The following is a 15,652-nucleotide window of genomic DNA, read 5'->3' as shown; positions in this document are numbered from 1 at the left end:
GCCTGCGCGTCCGGAGCCTGTGCTCCGCAACGGGAGAAGCCACAGCAGTGAGAGGCCCGCTTACAGCAAAAAAAAAAGGCAGTTCAACAAAAGATCAGACAGCAACTCAGAATTGGCTGTGGTTTACTGTTCAGCACCATTAGAATGTGGATTATCTCCTTCAAACAGTTAATGGGATGGAAATTGCATGTAAGATTTCTTTGCATCAATAAAAAGAAGCTCAACAATGCAGTTTTGTACGAAAAATAGACAGTGGGAATGTGATAAAAGAAACACTTTGACAGATCAGCTAAACATCACATACTACTGAAGGAGCAAGATTTAATGTATATAAAGAGATTTTAGTCCTTGTGCTATCGGACCACAGTTATGAATTAAAGAAGCATCTAATCCATATGATATTCTGATCTGTGTTGGTGACATTTATGAAGGAATGAATATTGGACTTCTGTCTTTCAATTTCAGATGAAATTATTTGGTATCTGAATAGACTCAAGTCAGTAAAGAAATGAAGCAAGACTTTTACTATGCAAATACAGAGAAACAGCAATACAAAAGATGTAGACAAGGAGTAGCCTACTGACAATAGATTTGTCCAGTAATGAGTAGCAACCTTCTCATTAGGACATCCAAAGGGTCAGAAGGGGCCACTCCAGCTCCAAACATCTTGATTCTTAAATGAGTGAATATAATAGTCTAATAAAAAACCCAAAACTCTTCTATTGCAATATGTAACTGGATGATTATTAGCCTTGTTTTTCTTTCTTTAAAGAATGGGCGAGATAATGATATGTTACAATTTGTGGGAATGTTGTAATTTACATTTATATTCAAGGGTTGCTTTCCAACATGCCTCTCTCTTAAAGCCTCCCTTATCCTTTCACCAACAAAATAAACAAAAGAAAAAAAGTACTTGCTTTAAAATTGGAGCAATCAATGCTCTACCAATTTTCTTTTCATTATGTGAAAATCTCTGGTTAGAGAGAATGAGGTTGCAGATTATACATAATATTCAAAGCACCAGTCTGCATTTTACAGATACATATATAGCTTTTTTTTTTTTTTTCTTTTAAGCCTTTTGCTTAGCCACTATTAGAAGAAACTTACAGTGAAATTTAGTATCAATAATTACACTCTTGGAGGACTGGTCAAGTTAGAGCTTGATCTTATACTTCCATTTGTTTGAACAGAGCATTTTTTATTTTTGACCACTATAATGTTAGAAATATTTTATTTTTATGAATGGAAATGGGAAGGTGAGCCAAGATAGAAGACAGAAAAGAAATAAAGCAGAAATAATTTTTGACACTTTTGCAAACCCTTTGAAATATATATTTTTTAAATCCATTTGCTTTAGTCTCATTTACAAAGGGAAAATCATCAAAGAGAAATGACTCCCTTATGTGATAAATCATTGTCTAAGTACTTTATCATTTCATTTTCAGTGTAATTACATTAACTATTTCAACAGTGGCTACCTACTGGAAGAGAAGAAATCCAATTAGAGAGCCCAAGATTCCTCCATTAGGAGGTTGTGGAGAAGAGCAGGGATGAATAAATGAGACTGAGGAGTGTCTATTAAGAAAGTAGGAAAGCCAGAAGAATGTAAGTCAAGTGAAGAAAATGTCTGGTGAGCGAAAAAAATCAATCAACTCTGTCTAATGCTGCTATCAAGTAGGATGACTATACAATTAACGTCAAAATCAGGTTGCTTTGAGGATAATATTACAAGTTTACCTCAGAGATACTGTGGGTTCGGTTCTACACTACCACAATAAAGCAAATATTGCAATAGAGTCACACAATATTTTTGGTTTCCTGGTTCATATATAAGTTGTGTTTAAGTCTATTAAGTGTGAGATAGCATTACATCTAAAAAAATACATACCTTAATTTAAAAATACTTTATTTTTTAAAAATTGCTAATCATTTTCTGAGTCTTCAGTAAGTTGTAATCTTTTTGATGGTGGAGGATCTTGATGTTGATGCTGCTGACTGATCAGGGTGGTGGTTGCTGAAGACTGGGGTGACTGTGGTGATTTTTAAAAATAAGACAACGGTGAAGTTTGTGGAATCAATTGATTTTACCTTTCACAAATAATTTTTCCGTAGTATGCAAAGCTGGTTGATTGCATTTTACCCGCAGTAGACCTTCTTTCAAAACTGGAGTCAATCCACTCAAACCCTGCCACTGCTTTATTAACTAGGCTTATGTATATTACAGATCCTTTGTTGTCATTTCAACTATCTTCACAGCATCTTCACCAAGAGTAGATTCCGTTTCAAGAAACCACTTGCTTTGCTAATGCAAAAGGAAGTTTTTCAACTTCTCATCCATTAAAGTTTTACCATGAGATTGGAGCAATTTAGCCACATTATTAGGCTCCATTTCGAATTCTAGTTTTCTTGCTATTTCTACCACATCCGTAGTTACTTTCTCCACTGAGGTCTTGAACTCCTCAAAGTTATCTGAGAGTTATACTCAACTCCTATCAAATCCTCTTAATGTTGATATTTTGACATCTCCCCATGAACCACCAATGTTCTTTTTTTTTACGGTAATAACCATATGATTTTTTATTAGATATTTTAAAATAATCTTTAATTTTTTAACATTTATTTTTTTAGAGAAGTTTTAAGGTTCACAGCAAAATTAAGGGGAAGGTCCAGAGATTTCTCATATAACCCCTTCCCCAAACATACTGTCCTCCATTATCAACATCCCCTACCAGAGTGATACATTTGTTACAATTGATGAACCTACATTAATAATCATAATCACTGGAAGACCAGAGTTTATATTACATTATAGTTCACTCTTGGTGTTATACATTCTATGAGTTTGGATAAATGGATAATGACACATATCCACCATGACAGAGTATTTTCACTGCCCTTGAAATCCTCTGTGCACCACCTGTCCATCCCTTCCTCTCACCCCAAGCCACTGGCAATCAATGATCTTTTTATTGTCTCCATAGTTTTGCCTTTTCCAGACTGACATGTAGTTGAAATCATATAGTATATAGTCTTTTCAGATTGGTTTCTTTCATTTATTAATATGCATTTAAGATTCCTCTGGTCTCTTCAGGGCTTGATAGCTCATTTCTTTTTATCCCTGAATTTAACACTGAATAATATCCCACTGTCTGGTACCACAGTTTATTTATCCATTCACCTACTGAAGTACATCTTGGTTGCTTCCTAGTTTGGGCAATTATGAATAAAGTTGCTATAGACACTGGTTAGTGGGTTTTTGTATGGGCATAAGTTTTCATCTCCTTTGGGTAAATACTAAGGAGTGTAGTGGCCGGATTATATGGTAAGAGTATGCTTATTTTTCTAAGAAACTGTCAGACTGTCTTCCAAAGTGGCTGTGCGTTTTGCATTCCCACCAACAATAAATGAGATTTCCTGTTGCTCCACATCCTGATAGCATTTATTGTTGTCAGTGTTCTGGATTCTGGCCATCCTATAAAGTGTGTAGTGGTATCTCATTGCAATTTCCTAATGACATATGATGCCGAACATCTTTTCAAATGTTTGTTTGCCACCTGTGTATCTTCTTTAGTGAGTTGTCTCTTAAGGTCTTTGGCCCATATTTTAACTGGGTTGTTCATTTTCCTTTTGTTGAGTTTTAAGAGTTCTTTGTGTAGTTTGGGAAACAGTCCATTATCAGATATGTCTTTTGCAAATATTTTCTCCTAGTTTGTGGCTTGTATTCCCATTCTCTTGACATTGTCTTTCACAGACCACAAATTTTAATGAAGTCCAGCTTATCAATTATTTCTTTCATGAACCATGCCTTTGGTCATATTATCTAAAAACTCATTGCTGTAATGAAGATCATCTAGTTTTCTCCTATGTTATCTTTCAGGAGTTTCACCATTTTGTATTTTACATTTAGGTCTGTTATTCACCCACCAATGTTGTTACTAGCATCTAGAATGGTGAATCCTTTCCAGAAGGTTTTCAATTTACTTTGCCCAGATCCTTCAGAGGAATTACTATGTATGGTAGCTATAGCCTTATGAAGTGTATTTCTTAAATAATAATACTTGAAAGTCGAAATTACCTCTTGACCCATAAGCTAAAGAATGGATGTTGTGTTAGCAGGCATAAAACAACATTAATTTTCTTGTACATCTCCATCAGAGCTCTTGGGTGACCAGGTGCATTGTCAACGAACAGTCATATTTTTCTGAGCAGTAGGTGTCAACAGCAGGCTTAAAAGTAAACCATGTTGTAAAGAGGTATACTATCATCCATGCTTTGTTGTTACATCTATAGAGCACAGACAGAGTAGATTTAGCATAATTCTTAAGGGCCCTAGGTCTTTCAGAAAGATAAATGAGCATTGACTTCAACTTAAAGTCACCAGCTGCATTAGTTCCTACCAAGAGCGTTAGCCTGTCCTTGGAAGCTTGGAAGCCAGGCATTGACCTCTCCTCTCTAGCTATGAAAGTCTTAGATGGCATCTTCTTCCAATAGAAGCCTGTTTCATATATGTTGAAAATCTGTTGTTTAGTGTAGCGACCTTTATTAATTATCTTAGCTAGATCTTCTGGATAACTTGCTGCAGCTTCTACATCTGATTTGCTACTTCACCTTGCATTTTTATGTTATGGGTAAAATGTCTTTGGCCTAAGGTGTGACTGATTCTGGAAACTCCTCCAGTGCAGTGCTTATCCTTATCTGTGGAGAACCTTAGTTGACCGTAGACATATAAATTGACAAACAAACCTGAAAATCCAACAACCTTGACCCCAAGAGAGCAGGAGGGTCTTCCTTCCAAAGACCCTAGGCTGTGCAGAAACCTGAACAAGTGAGACTCCACTGCAGAAAGAACTGGAACTTCCAGGACTTCCCTGGCAGTCCAGTGGTTGACTCCACACTTCCAGTGCAGGGGGTGTGGGTTTGATCCCTGGATGGAGAACTATGATCCCACATGCTGCACAGTGTGTGGCCAAAAGTAAAACAAACTAACAAACAACAAAAACTGGGACTTCCAGGTGAGTATTACCATCTGCAGGACAGTGGAGTAGCAACTCAGACTCCTAGGAAGCCCAGAGACCTGCCTGCTTGGGGGTAAAAGTCAGAAGATCCTGCATCTTTTGGATTATTTAAGCCCTAGGACTTTAAAAAATTGGGGGATATGGGAGACTTAGAATACAAATACTTTTTTAGCTTAGAAATAATTGAGTATGTGAGACTCAGGATGCTCAGGTTTTGTTGCTGTTGTTATTTTTAAGTTTAGTTTAGTTTAGTCACATTATCTCATTTGCATAGTTTGTGGATAGCCCATTACCAACACACAAAGGAGGGAGGGAGAGAGAGAGAGGCAGAGGCAGACAGAGGCAGAGACAAAAAAGACAGAGAGAAGGAAACTACAATAATTTTCTTTCAAAATTGTGAAGAAAAACATTTTGCACCATCTTTAATATTCATCTCGAGGAGTATAACTTGAACTGTATGTTTGAAGGAAAAAGTTAAGAGTTCTTAATTTTCCTTTCTATTTCTGATATATAACCCCTGAGTTCTTCTTAAATTATAATAAATATGAGTATGATGAGGGAAGCATAAGAGCCAGTTGGCTGGTACTTTATTCTAAATTAACTTGCAGTGTTTCTGGTGTTGTTACTAATTTTAAAACATAAGTGAGTCTTGCCTCTGTAGATCACAGACTTTTTGAGGGTAGTGGCTTCTTTCACTACAGCTCCTAGCACAGATCTCAATAAATATCTATTAAATGGCAAACTAAAAAAATGACCTTGAATATTTCAAGTGGTAGTTTGAAGCTACAATAATTGTTTTGACATGGGCTCAAATAAAATTAATGCAGTTTGTACCCACAGAACCACGAAACAATGACAGCATAATATTATTCTTTGTGTTGTTTTATGGTTAAGTATGTTCTGAGCAGTCAGGTCAGTTTCTGTGCTAAACTTTTGAAGTTAGATCAATGTCTTCGGTGCACACTGAACTGACAAATACTGTAAATATTTAAATTTGAAATAAAGCCTCCCCTTCATAAAGTATGCATTCATCTTTGACTCCTCTGAATTTAGAATTAAAATGAAATTGATACCAACATCAACCAAGACCATAGTGTCAGTATTCCTTGAATGCAAATACAATAAACACATTCATCTTTTACCTAAGAACAGAGTGTTGACATTTCTACATTATAAATGGGGCATCCAATGGAACAGAGCAATTCCTCTAGGCTTGAAATGTTCAGACCTTTGATCTCTCTAGGCCCCTCCTCAGGACTCCTGGGATCTGCCTTCTTCTCCCAGAATCATCTGACTGGGAGCCAAATGAACATCAGATTTCTATAAAAGTCTAACTAGACCCTAGGGTTTATTGCCGATTTCATTCTGTATTTCAACAGCATTGATCTGGCTTCACTGTTGTAACTCTCCCTTGGTTATTTATCTGTATCAGCTGAATGTTGAGTGATTGATTTTGGATTCTTCACTTTAGTGTTGTTATTATTTGTCTCTCGATAATCCTAACAACATATTCTCCTGTGCTCACTCCACAGATCCAGTTGCCTAACCATGAAGTATATTGTGTTTTGTATATGTGCTTTCTTTAGAACAAGGAAATTGGAAGATGGGATTATATCCTTGGCAAATTCCTTCATTAGCATTGTCTGTCCTTTCCTCCTGATCTCTTCCTATTTTCTCACTTATTTGTAAGTTCTTCCTAGTACAGACTACTCCAATCGTTGAAGGATGCCAGGGAGATTGGTAGCATCCCAATACTTAAGGAGTTTATGCTACTTTGAGAAAGATTAGAATATCTCCATAAAACTCACAGTTTAAAAACACTGAGGGAAAGAGAAAGGGAGAAAAAAAAATAAGAACAAACTCATGGGGGCTTCCCTGGTGACGCAGTGTTAAGAATCCACCTGCCAATGCAGGGGACACTGGTTCCAGCCTTGGTCCGGGAAGATTCCACATGCCCTGGAGCAACTAAGTCTCTGAGCCACAACTACTGAGGCTGCGCTCTAGAGCCTGCGAGCCACAACTACTGAAGCCCACGTGCCTAGAGCCCATGCTCCGCAACAAGAGAAGCCACTGCAATGAGAAGCCTGCACACCGCAACAAAGAGTAGCCCATGCTCAACGCAACTAGAGAAAGCCCGTGCGTAGCAGCAAAGACCCAACATAGCCAAAAATAAACAAATAAATAAATAAATTTATAAACAAAAAGAACAAACTCATGATGATAGGCAAAGGAGAAAAACTTTTGCTAGTCGGAAGGCAATAAGAGAGTGTAGCCACCTTTGATGTTCCATACAGAGGTGATCTCAATGCTGATGAACTCTCTCACCTTATGGTTCATTACTTAACATATAAAAACATTTATGCCAAATTAAGAGAATTAAATAATATGCATGGGCTTAAAATGAAATGAACGAGTTCCCTGTCTCACCCATCATACCCAGTTTTGTACTCTAGATACAGCTTCTTTTAAATATTGATTTAAATTAAATTATTTATTTATTATAAATTAATTCACCTTACACATTATTGTAGATTGAATTTTGTCCCAAAATTCATATGTTGAATCCCTAATGTGACTGTATCTGAAGACAGGGCCTTTAAAACTTATTTACTTATTACTTAATTAGTGTTAAATGAGGTCATAAGAGTGCAGCCCTGATCCAATACGACTAGTGTCCTTATAAAAGAAGAGAAAGGGACATCTGGGATGAGTTTACACAGAGAAAAGCCAAGTGAGGACACAGTGAGAAGACAGCTATCTGCAAGCCAAGGAAAGATCACAGAAGAAACCAGCCCAGCTGGCACCTTGATCTTTACCTCTGGTCTCCAGAACTGTGAGACAATAGGTATTTATTATTTGAGCCACCCAACATGTGGTATTTTGTTATGGTAGCCCTCAAAAACTAACACACATATGAGAAACTATTCAATCACTATAAACATAGGTATGGAGAAAAGTGAAAGTCTTTCCAACTCCCATCTCCTAGTTTTCTTCCAAAGGAACCAATCTTATTAGATAATTATGACTCTGTAGAGGTTAACTATCTCTATATATGTCTATATTTGGTCTTTCAGTCATCAAATCCATGTCTCCAAATAGTATGTTTGCTCTGCAGTTTCTTGATTTATCATTTTTAGACTTTTATATTGTTTTTCTGCTATGATTAATTAATGAGGCTTAGTTTATTTCTGCTGCCCTCCTCTCTCCTCCTTTCTCTCTTACCAAATAATTATATCACTATTCCAAGTTCTTTTACCAGTCCACTCCACAACTTGATACAGCATGCTTCACTTCTTTATTATTCATCATAGAATTGAAAGCATCAGGAATTCCAATCTTCACCATACTTTTCTTACCCTATTTTACCTCCAAACTCTGAGTGCCATGCCTGTTGCAGTATCATAGTTCAATCTCATGATTTTTCCATAAGTTTATTCTAAATTTTGAAAACAAATATTCAATGGTTAGTTTATTACAAGACTGTAAATTATGTTCACTGTAGAGCTATGTAGTATGCTAGACTTACACTTCCTTCCCAAGGAGTCTGTATCAATCCAATTTGAATTAGAGAAGCAAATCCACTATGAGTATTATTGAACAAGGGATTCACTACAGAAATTAGGTTGTATGAAATTGTGGCAGGAGCTAGGGAAGTAAGTTCTGGAAAGCAAAGCAGGATGATTATAGAAAAGTTTCTAACCACCAACTGGCAAAGGTTGACAAGTTGGACCTTGCAAAGGAATTTAGGAAGCCAAGCATGTGCTGCTTCCAAGGCAGGATCATAAAAGTAACCAGTGGAGAAATCTAAGGGGGGCATTGCTTCTGCATCTTGTGGTGGGACTAGGGTGACTGTAGATGCAGGACTTACAATCTGAAAGGACAGAGGGATTGAAACAGGGGAGAGCAAGGACTGAGTGTAAGGGGTTTCCTTCACGACTCCCCTGGGTTTTTAAAATAAATTTTCCTCTATATCTTTTGACTAATTTGCTTAAGTACCTTTATTTAACTTTGTAAGCAAACTGGTAAATTTTCTCTGACCTAAGAGTCTGAAAATGTCTTTATTCTGCCTTACTCTTTACTGCTGGCTTGGTTGTATACAGTATTTTAGATCGAAAAACATTTTCTTATAAGTTTGAAGATATTGCTTCATGGTCTTTGAAGGTATTACATCCTGGAAGTCTGAAGTCTGATGCCAGTCTGTTGTTTGTTTCTCTGTGAGTGAAGTCTAGCCGTTTATTCCAAAATCATGTTCATGCTTTAAAGTCTATTTATCCTTTGTTGTTTATTTATATTTAAGAATGAGGTCAGTAGAAAGGTTTATTGGGGTTCTATATACAAAGGCAAGACTTTGTCAGTTTACTTTAAGGTGAGTTGGTAAAGTGCCAGGTGTTATTCTGTGTGATATCTAAATGCCAAGGTAAAGAAGAATTTGCTTCAAGCTGGCCGCCTATTTCTACCGAGAAAGTTTGTTCAGTTTATTTAGGGAAGAACACTGCAGTTTTTGGATTGTAGACGAATGCCTGTCTATTATATGGGAGACAGTAGGGTATGATGATTAGAGGCAATTAATCCCCATAAAGATCTTCAACAATTCCCATGTTTTCTGTCCCCCTTCTGGTTTCTGCATAATCGGATATCATTGTTTCAGAATCCTCTTGTTCTAGGTATATTATCTGGGCACAGGGTCTCCCTCCTCTGTTATAGATCTCTCTACCTATATGCAAATAAAATATTTCCTGTTTTTTTCATCATTACCACTTGTCTTAGTCTTTAAGAAATGTGTTGAAATTTCTCATCCATTAATGCCTTAACCCCAATCTTTGTTTGGGTTTAATAACATTTATAAGTTTTTTTTAGTGTATTTTTACAGAAGTCCTATGTGGGAAAACGTGTGTGTGTGTGTGTGTGTGTGTGTGTGTGTGTGTGCACTTAATTCTCTATATTGAAGCAGACCAGACTGTGATTTTGAGATTTGTGGAAAAGATATCTTTGGGTCCAGGAAGAGGTGATTAGGAGTTCCAACAGCAAAATAAATTGAATAGTACAGCTGAAATTTAGGAGCATTTATTGAGAACTTATTATATGACATTTCATATAAATGTAAGAGGTAAAAATATGAATAAGATATAGTCTATGTACAGGAGAATTCACCATTCAGGGTAGGAAGAAGAAAATGTGAACAAAGTGAAATGCAACAGTACAAATTCTATGACGAAAGTTTGTAGAGTTCAGCCATGTTATGAAATGGAGCTGATCAGTTTTACTTAAAAGAATCAGGACTTCATAGAGGAGGTGACAACTAAGATGAAAATATTTATTGACCCAGATGGGGAAGCAAATTGATGGCTGTGATAGGGAAAATCTGTCACTCTGGCAGAGAAATTCCTTAAATCTCTTCTAAAATGCCTCTTCAGCCCTGTCTTCCACAGTTCCCTCCCACACTTGGGCCACATACTCTAACCAACATAAACTATTTCCCCCCTGCCAAAGTAGTGAAACAACTTTTATTGAGCATCTAAGAATGATAGCCATATTTTTACCTGCCCCAAACTGAACACTGTCAACTGACTGGTCAAGTTGCTGTATGCTCCATGTGGTAGCATTTTTGCAAAGCAGTACAAACACCTATCAATATAAACAAAGCTCACATAATTATAGGGTGTGATATCTCTTCAAAACTCAGCATACTCTTGAGGGAGTATTATCGCCATAAGTCATGTCCAATGACATTCCCCCAGCGCTATGTGACTGTTAGAAATAAACTCATTTACCAATGTATTATTTTTACTTTTTTAAAGGCCTTGCATGAGGCAGGCTCTTTGACTGAATATTTAATTTTATAAAAGATTATGACATCAATTTTTTTTCATTTTGTAGATGAAGAAATTGAGGGACTATATGTATAAGAAGGCAAATTGCAGGTAAGAAGTGGAGACTGACTTCAAAATTTTTATAAAAACTGGGGTTTCCCTGGTGGCGCAGTGGTTGAGAGTCCGCCTGCCGATGCAGGGGACACGGGTTCGTGCCCTGGTCCGGGAAGATCCCACATGCCGCGGAGCGGCTGGGTCCGTGAGCCATGGCCGCTGAGCCTGCGCGTCCAGAGCCTGTGCTCCGCAACGGGAGAGGCCGCGTCAGTGAGAGGCCCGCGTACCGCAAAAAAAAAAAAATTTTTATAAAAACTGCCAAGGATTCCTGACTCTTCTCTTCCCAATTCTCAAGGCTTTGCAAATGCCATTATTGAAATGAATCCCAGGACTCCATCCTTCAGTCTCACCACCATTCAAAGCCCAACTCATGATGTCACCTCACTCAAGCATTCTGTGGTCACCCAAGTCCAAATCCCTCTAAAAGGATTATCTGGGCAGTATTTTTAAGAAATTTAGAACAAATACTTTTAATTTAGTTTTTCATTTACTATTCCTATCCTCTGAGGCACTTTTTAGCTTCTTTGAGAAAGGAACGTGCTATTCTTGTAGAGTTATGTGGCCCCAAAACAATTAAGAGACTACTTGGAGAGGCCACATTGCAATTGCAGGAAGCATGTAGCACTTCAAGGCCAAAGAGGCAGTGAAAATGCTAATGTAGTGCCTCATATAAAGGGGATGTTCAGTAAACAGAAGCTGTCATTGGTATTACTCATTTGGCTTATTCTCCATGTCAAGACACATATGAAGGATTTCCCAACAGTGATATTTGACAAGGATTTCCAAGGAAACACAGTAAAACCAGTTTTCAACTTTTTAAACCTGAGAGTGACTAGCTAATCCTCATATTTATTCTTTCCTAAATCACTGTTTGCGTTCAAATTCTCCATGTCTTTCCCTCATTAGACTGGAAATTCCTTAAAAGGGAAGGACCTTGCCTTTTTTAAAAAAATGTTTTTTATCTCCTACGACGCCTAGCCTGCTTCCTTGTGTACTGCAGAAGAGAAATAAATTTATTTGAACCTATTTTAAAAAGTTAAATGAATGTATTTAGCATATGCTGCCTTGCACTGTTATTTATCTTATTTTTCCTTGCCTCCCTGACTAGATTATCAGCGAGTTCAGAGCAAAGATGTTTAATGCTTTGCACACAACAGGTTCTTGACTTCTTTATGAAGAGAATAGGCTTTTAGAGGTTAAGTTCCTTTGCCATACAAATTGAAGAAGAATATATGAAGTTTTTCTTCCCCCTGAGTGAAATCTATGGGGCCTATATGAAGGGCAGCAAAATCAAAGTCATTTGAAACAATAAAGAAATACAAAGTTCAAATGGAAAATACATTTGCATGGCTCAAATGCTCATTCATCACTGAGTTGAAAGGACGTGATTTTCTTGTCAGATGACATGTCATAAAAATAAAATCGTGGCAATGCTGACACTTTATATTTTGAATAAGCACAATTGCATGAGTCCAATTTCTGTTTCAGCATTCCACCTGTACAACTACTTCTTCACAGTTGACCACTGTGGTTTATCTAGGGCAATCCTAGGGAGACTAACCTATTGCAGGCCATTTCTTTGAGGAGTCATATCTTTGATTCTATCATTTAGAGATGAAAGTACAGTACAAAATTTGAGAATTTTTAAAAAAGGACAAAATTTAAAAGGAATGAAATATTGTATGTTTAATGTATTCATTTATTTAGAGCTGTAACCTTTCCTATTTCCTTCAAAGGTAATCTTTCTTTAGCATGTTTGGGAAGGAAAGAACTTTTGAATGCCCACTTCCGACTTGCCCCATGGCAACTCTTGCTCTATGTGAGGTTCTTCCAGACATTTCCAGGTCCCCTATGGGTTATAGCTACCTACTCTGCTGGTAATAATCTATGGAAACTTTCTCTAAATTTCCCCAGTGGATGGGTAGAAGTGGGGTAACCCACACTTCCCTTCACTGTCTCTTCTTTTAATTCTGCATACTGCTACTACACCAGGCTATACTGTGATGTGAGACTTTAAAGAATTCGGAGTTGCTGAATGAAATGACCAAATAAAAGGTGGAGATATTTTCATACCAAGTGAGACTGCTATCATAAGACAAGAAAGAATATTTAAACTATTTGGAAGTGATCATTTCAAAGGCGCATATCCTAGATCCTAGTCTTGACAAGGTCTACCCACAGAGAGTGTGCTCTCATCAAACCTCTATGTTGTAAATATCCATCCCACCCCTGTAAGCTTTAAAGGAATACACAGCATCTGCTTTCACTCCAGCTTTAATCCTTCTTCCTCCACTTGAAAAATCTCTGGACAAAATATCCATCAGTAATATATAATCCAAAGTCCAAGTTATTCATTCTAGAATATATGGGAGAGGGTGAGGGTATTTTTATAATACTGTCTAGGATGAAATTTAGCACTCTGAATCCTGACCTCACTCATTTATTCCAGTCAATGAACGCTTTGTATAGTCCTCTTTATTCTTTCTAGCCACTTGGGACACACACACACACACACACACACACGCACACACACACACAAGAAACACAGTTCTCCCAAAAACAAACAGTAAATCCTAGAGACAGTAAAATATAGATCTAGATTAAACAGAAGCCTTTTTTTAAATACAATAGAATCTTCATAGGCCTTGCCCATGTGGAGGATAAAATTTTTTATATATATATATATATATATATATATATATATATACATATATATATATATATTTTTTTTTTTTTTTTGCGGTACTCGGGCCTCTCACTGTTGTGGCCTCTCCCGTTGCGGGGCAACAGGCTCTGGACGCGCAGGCTCAGCGGCCATGGCTCACGGACCCAGCCGCTCCGCGGCATGTGGGATCTTCCCGGACCGGGGCATGAACCTGTGTCCCCTGCATCGGCAGGCGGACTCTCAACCACTGTGCCACCAGGGAAGCCCAAATTTTATATATTTTTAAAGAGAGTGTTGTAGACATCTTCTCATGTTTTTGTTGTTATTTTCCCATTTCCTAACTATACATGGAAATCTACAGGTGCATAAAAAAGAAAGCTTAATGTCGCACTTTGTCTTCCAGCAGCAGGACCATCTGGTTTTTGATGGCCATCCTCTGGCTAAACAAAGATAAATCCAAGGCTTTAAAATGACCACTTGTGTACATTTAAAGCAGGGCCAAATTCAAGAGAAAGACTCTCCCACATTATTGTTTTATAAGTAAGTGGAAGACAATGTGAGGAATTATTATTCTCCAATTGAGGCAACCCCTGCTGTTGTGTGTCCACTTGTGTGTGTTTGCATGCTGGGGTGTTTGTGCATACGTGTATGTGTGCGTCTTGGGGGAACTTTGCATTTTCAGTTAAAATCACAGTAAGGAAGAAAATAAATTGAAATATCCTTCATAAATTATTGCAAATTATTTTCATCTTTGTTTCTATAAAAACATAAGAATATTTCCTATTAATGCTTTATTCTCCACTTAAGAATAAACAGATTATATAGAAATATGCAAGCCAAAAATGTGAAATATTTCTTCCCCTCCCTCACATATCATCTTTCTCTATGAGTTTATATTTACCTAGGCACTGTTGGGGAAAAAAGTAAATTAAACACATGTTCTATGCTGTCGAGAAATCCATTTTGGTAGAAAGATCTATAAATATTGAAAAAACTTGAGAACTTAAGTAAATACCAACCGTAAAATTGGTGTAACTGCAGTAATAAAACAGTGAGAGAACAATTATTTTGGATCAATAAGGCTTCCTAGAGTAAGAAAACAAAGTACCATAAAGAACATATAGTTTTGGAGGAATATATTTTGTATACAATGAAATGCATATATGTTATGTGTATAGTTTGACAAAAAAAGTACCAAATCTGAAGTGTACAGTTTGACACGTTTTGAGAAATGTATGTGACATGTGACCACCATCCCAATCAAAATGCAGAACATTTTGCATTGAAAGGTAGCAGAATTTGCTGCTTTGGTATATTGATTATTTTAAACTGTGGGCACTTGAAAAGCAGCAAATGCAGCGAGAGGCTTTCTTTGAATGCTACTTACCTGCTTAAAGACAGAGCTTCCAAAAGGAAGTCAGTTGTCACAGGTCCTCTCCCTGAAAGTTTCATCAATCAGGGAAGATTGAGTCTTATCAAAGGAGAGGAGACTAGAAGTCCACACCACACCCAGACAAACTGTTACAAACTGTCATATCTCCCACCTATTCTTCTAAAGGCCCATTTACCTTTCCTGAAAATCATTTACTCTCTCCTCAGAGGTCTACGTCCCTTCTCCCCTTCTCCTATTAAGATGGTATTTAAGCCTGAATTCTAAGCCACCTCAGGGAATTACTCATTTTTCCCTGGGTATCTCCCATGTATACCTGAGGTTTACATGTTAATAAACTTCTGTTTGTTTTTCTCTTGTTAATAAATCTTTTATTATAGGCATCTCAGCCAAGAACTCAGAAGAGTAAAGGGAAAACTGTCCCCTCCAACCCCAATCATTATCCCATTGTTTCCTCTTACTATTTTCCAACCAATCCTGTTTCTTCTCTCACCTCTTGCAGGCCGCTGCTGTTCTGATTTCATCAGAATGCTTAGTTTAAGAGCACTGGTCTTTGAATTGTCAGATCTGTGTTCAAATTTCAGCTTTACACACACTGCATATGTGAACACGATCAAGTTACTTCGAGACTTTGAACCTCCTTTTTTCCTTTCTATAA

This window comes from Delphinapterus leucas, chromosome 4, assembly GCF_059928025.1.
Source record: "Delphinapterus leucas isolate spDelLeu-1000000601 "Yukka" chromosome 4, BTC_Dleu_Yukka2, whole genome shotgun sequence".
In the NCBI taxonomy this organism is placed as follows: domain Eukaryota; kingdom Metazoa; phylum Chordata; class Mammalia; order Artiodactyla; family Monodontidae; genus Delphinapterus; species Delphinapterus leucas.
This window is presented reverse-complemented; position numbering follows the sequence as displayed.